Source organism: Rattus rattus, chromosome 1 (assembly GCF_011064425.1).
Source record: "Rattus rattus isolate New Zealand chromosome 1, Rrattus_CSIRO_v1, whole genome shotgun sequence".
In the NCBI taxonomy this organism is placed as follows: domain Eukaryota; kingdom Metazoa; phylum Chordata; class Mammalia; order Rodentia; family Muridae; genus Rattus; species Rattus rattus.
Window position 1 is genome coordinate 72527049 of NC_046154.1, and position 5828 is coordinate 72532876.

The following is a 5828-nucleotide window of genomic DNA, read 5'->3' on the forward strand; positions in this document are numbered from 1 at the left end:
AATGTAGGAAATGTAACTACAATGTTAAAGTGAAATCGATGATATAAGCATAATTTCTTGAATCTTAATCTTCATCCATTCCTGACTCTTGTTGGTGTTTCAGCATGTTATGTTCAGGTAGAGTTAATTTCTGGAGGCATTCAAATAGCCAACACAAAACATGGCATTAAGTTAACTCTAGTAATAAATAGGAGATGTTAAAGCTCACATTTATTTTTTAAATTTTTATTAGATATATTTCTTTACTTACATTTCAAAAATTATTCCCCTTCCAGGTTTCCTGTCCATAAGCCCCTATTCCCTCCTCTCCACCTCCCCCGTATGAGTATTCCCCCTATACATCCTCCTTATTGCCCCCCCATATTCCCCTGCACTGGGGGTCCAACCTTGGCAGGACCAAGGGCTTCCCCTTCCCCGGGTGCCCCAATAAGGCTATTCTCTGCTACATAATGCAGTTGGAGTCCTGGGTCAGGCCATGTATATTCTTTCAGTAGTGGTTTAGTCCCTGGAAGCACTGGTTAGTTGGCATTGTTGTTTTTTGGGGGTTGCAAGCTCTTTCAGCTCTTTCAACACTTCCCTTAATTCCCCCCTGGGGGTCCTCTTCTCAGTTCAATGATTTGCTGCTAGCATTGACCTCTGTATTGGACATGCTCTGGATGTGTCTCTCAGGACAGATCTATATCTATATCTATATCTATATCTATCTATCTATCTATCTATCTATCTATCTATCTATATATATATATATATGGACCACATGTATGTCAGGTTCTGAATGGACATTCCTTGAGTCACTGCTTTAAACTTTGCTTCTATATCCCCTCCTATGGATATATTTTTCCCCTTTTAAGAGGGAGTGGGAGCATCTGCATTTTGGTCATCCTTCTTCTTGAGCTTCATGAGGTCTGTGGATTGCATCTTGGGTAATATAAACTTTTTGGCTAATATCCACTTATCAATGAGTGCATATCAAGTGTGTTTTTCTGTGATTGAGTAACCTCACTCAGGATGATATTTTCTAGTTCATCCCATTTGCCTATGAATTTCATAAAGTCATTGTTTTTGATAGCTGAGTAGTAGTACTCCATGATGTAGATGTACCACATTTTGAATCCATTCTTCCGTTGAAGGACATCTGGGTTCTTTCTAGATTCTGGCTATTATAAATAATGCTGCTGTGAACATAGTGGAGCATGTGTCTTTGTTGTATGTTGGAGCATCTTTTGGGTATATGCCTAAGAGTGGTATAGCTGGGTCCTCAGGTAGTGGAATGTCCAATTATCTGAGGAATCTCCAGACTGATTTCCAGAGTGGTTGTACCAGTTTGCAATCCCACCAACAATGGAGGACTGTTCCTCTTTCTCCACATCCTTAACAGCATCTGCTGTCACCTGAGTTTTTTTTTTTATTAACTTGAATATTTTTATATACATTTAGTGTTATTCCCTTTCCGGTTTCCGGGCAAACATCCCCTCCCCCTCCCTTCCTTATGGGTGTCCTCCCACCCTCCCCCCAACAGTCTAGTTCACTGGGGGTTCAGTCTTAGCATCACCTGAGTTTTTTATCTTAGCCATTCTGACTGGTGTGAGGTGGAATCTCAGGGCTGTTTTGATTTGCATTTCCCTGATGACTAGGGATGTTGAACATTTCTTTAGGTACTTTTTGGCCATTCGATAATCCTCAGCTGAGAATATTTTGTTTATCTCTGTACCCCATCTTTTAATAGGGTTTATTTGGCTCTCTGAAGTCTAACTTCTTGAGTTCTTTGTATATTTTGTATATTAAAGCTCACATTTATAAACGTTTTTACTATGAAGGCAATAACTTGGGTACTACAAGAGAAGACAACCTTCTTTAGTAATATAGAAAGATGAAGCCACAAGCAAAGGACACTGGTATTCCAAACACTTGAAGAACAGATAAATGTTTACATTTTCTACTACACTAACAAACAGTGACTATATATGGATATTCAAAGATTGCTGCTTAAGGAGTATGAATGTGACTCTATTTGAGGAGTAATCTTTCAAAATGACCATCTATATTCTCTGGAAAATGTTTTTATTAAAAAGGCTTATTTTGAATAATAGTGAAATCTTAATCAAAATCTTAATTTTTATTTAACAAAGCTCTAGTGAATATGTTATGGTGCTGGGCACTGTTTTATGGTTGCCGAGGCAGCACTGTACAAAAACTGGCAAGCATTTCTGCTTCTGCGGCAACTTCATTCTGCTGGATACAGATCAAAACATAAACACGCCACATACTAAACTGGTAAGAATGCAAATCTTGGATTCAGAGGGCCAAGTCTGTTACATCTACATTTTCTCTCCTCTCTGCATTATCTTGTGCACTTTCCCTTTTAGACTCTCATGTACAAACTTCTATTCGGTACATGAATCTGATGTGGGTAATAGTTTACCCAACACTTAATGCAGTTATGGAGGAACATCTGTCTTGGACTGAGTGTCTGCTGGTGTCATTCCTTGAATTCCACAGTCCTGCAGATTTACCATCTGAGGAAAACATCAGACTAAGACGAATGCCTGAAGAAATTCCCAGCAATTCAATTCCTGGACACCTTTTGTCCTCAGTAGCCACACCCTGTTGATGTGGTTGCTTGTATCTGGCTGGTACTGCCAGATACCCTTGTCATTGTGGAAACTTGGGATTCTTCCCTCTTCTGAGTGTTCCGGTATTGGTTCCGTGAGCCTGCTCTTCCATCGCTCAACAACACTGAGGGTTGCCTCACCTCTCTCAAGTAGAATACAGAGATTTGTACTTTCCTCAAGATCATCTGACTCAAAAAGACAATGCATTTATTCAGTTATAAACACATTTTTCATTTGCTATTGTTTAGTGATATATTTTAATTGTGTGTGATTTTCATTTACTTATATGTACCCAACAATAATAAATGGTCAGCACTATAAAATATTCTTAATTACCTAACAGGAATATTCTCATTCGAAGAAAATCAGTGCTTCTTGAAGAAAGAAGATACTACAAACAAAACAACAACAGCACAACAAAACACAAAAATCCTTACAACTTAAAATTTTCAACTATAATAAAAACAGCAAAGGTGAAACTTTATTAGGATCACTTTCTGTGGGGTATATGGCATAGTTTCAAGGCTCTAGGGAAAGTGTTTCTTTTAAAAGAGGTCAAAGGGGACAGACACTAAGAATATCAGGAGGGACAGGAGAAAGACTCCTCTTTAGAATCCAAAGTCATTTGAAAGCATCAATGGCAGAATCAAAATTCTCAGGAGGTTTTATAACCCATGGAAAATATTTCTCACCAACACAGTTTGGCTTCTGTATATTTTCCTCGTGGACTTGAGCTCTCTTTTAATTACTGTTGATAACCACCAATCAAAATAAGATCATCACTGATCAAGAAGTTGCTGGGGATGTCCAGAAGGAGGCCACTGGATAACATGCTATTCTAGCAATAATAACCAGGTAGTCCCAATGACTTGTCCAAGAACACACAACTCTTCAGAGGTGGGCCTCCTGACTCCAAACAAATGGAATGATGAGTTTGAGTATTGTCCATGTCACTCTATTTCACTAATTGTGATAATGGTTATTGTGATGGTTTGTATATACTTGGGCCAGGGAGTGGAACTATTATAAAATGTGGCCTTGTTGGAGTCGGTGTGTCACTGTGGGCGTGGACTTAAGAACCTCACCCTAGGTGCCTGGAAGCCATTATTCTGCTAGCAGCTTTCAGATAAAGATGTAGAACTCTCAGCTCCTCCTGCACCATGCCTTCCTGAATGGTGCCATGTTCTCACCTTGATGACAATGGACTGAACCTCTGAACTTGTAAGCCAATTAAGTGTTGTCCTTATAAGAGTTGCCTTGGTCACGGTGTCTGTTCACAGCAATAAAACCCTAAGACAGTTATTGTACGTTGTAGTGAGAGAGTTTGATTTTCATTTATTATGATTTACTTTCTAAAAATAAATTTAAAATGGCAAAACAACAACAATCCTAATATATGAAGGGGAACTGGAGATTAATTGGAAAGAAAGGGATAAACCTGTCAGGATTGACCACAGCATATGTGCAAGTTCTGTAGAAAAACATACAAGGCTCCCTCAGCAGAATCTTAATAGGTCCTAGACACTGTAATGTATAGTCCTGAGAAGCAAGGATGATCTTGCCAGGCTTTTGAAGTTGTTTTAACAAAGGTCATTATATTCAGAACAGCATGTTTTCAGTTATATAAAGGTAGTTTATACTCATCTGGCATTCAGTTGCTGTATTCAATTCAGACACAAGCAAAACATAAGGAGTTTCATCCTCCTTGTCTGTTCTGATGCTTGAGCATCAGTTTCTGGAGCACTCAAGCAGATTTGATGCTGATTCACAGCTGAAAGGACCAAGCAGTTTCTTTTGATTTTCCATAATCTGTTCTGTTCCACTTGTCTTTAACTCTGCCTCAGCACTTTTGCCATTGATGTCTGAGAATCATATTTTCAGTAATTTCCTTTAAGAATAAATTTGTTTGCAATAAAGTAGTTTCTTCTGACTTAAAAACTTTCCATCCTGGAGGGAAGCATTACAAAAGTACAGAATTTTACAGAGAGATGAAACAACAAGCTATTCTGAGGGAGAGGGTGAAACATTACATCCTGGAAGGAAGTTATTTCCTGATTACTCAGGAAGTAATTGATCTCAAAAATAGTTTCAGGAAGTCCTGAACTGACCAAATATACTAGGCCCTTCCCTTTACTAACATAGACAAGCAGTAAAACTGCTAAGATATTCTTAGACAGGCTACTGCCTAAAAAGGTTCTCAAATCTGGAAGCCAGATGAATTGCCAAGAAAAGCAAAGACCTACTAAACTTCCAAGAAGTAGTTCAAACCCATTGAGCCACTTGAAAGAACACTGTTCTATTGAGCTATCTGAGCATGTTCTGTGCTCTCAGGTTTTCTGTATTCATGAACTTTTTCAACCATGCTAGGTAGGGGCTTTGGTGATGGGGCTTTTTTGCTTTCTAACTAACTCCCTTACCCATATTTTGTGTAAGAACCATCAATAAAGACATTGAATAGTTTACCAAGGCATGCTTTGGTGGTATCTTTACATTGGTTTGTCATTGGGTCCCTATCTGGAGTGAGAAGATGGTTATTCTTATATCCCTAGGAATAGTGTCATTATAACTCCTAGTGTTTGGGAAGCAGATGGAAAGGAAAGCCCTAAACATTCCTTACTAATCAAAATGTCATAATACCATCTGATTGTCTAATAATAGCTACTTTAAGTGCATTTATTTGTTTGTTTTTTTGATTTAGAAAACACTTGCCAGGGAAAATATCTCTGAGGTACTTATAGAGGCTGATGACTAAGTCTGGCTCTCTATTCAACTGTAGCTTAATGGTGATAGACTTAGTCTTTTTGGCCTCTTCAGAAAAGCTATCTCCAACACACTCTACACTGTGGTCACTATCTACAGGTGCATCCCCTAACGAGTAGCAAGTGCCTCAGAAGATGTAGCCAACCATTGGGTTTCAATTGTTTTATTTCTGTTTAATGTTTGTTAAGGCCTTAGACTATAGATGTTTCACCCATGCTAAGCTTAATATAAAAGAGTAATAACAACTATATTTAAGTTAGTTTAATATGTACATATTAAAATGCATTATTAAATTAACTATATATATATATATATAATTCTATTTCACTTTCCACATAAGTCTCAGGAAAATTCATACTACCATAGTCCTTCATAGGATATCACCCAATGAATACAGGAAAGGTTTAAGATGCTTCATCCCAGCTGTAAAGGTTTTGTAGTTAATGACTAGTAGAG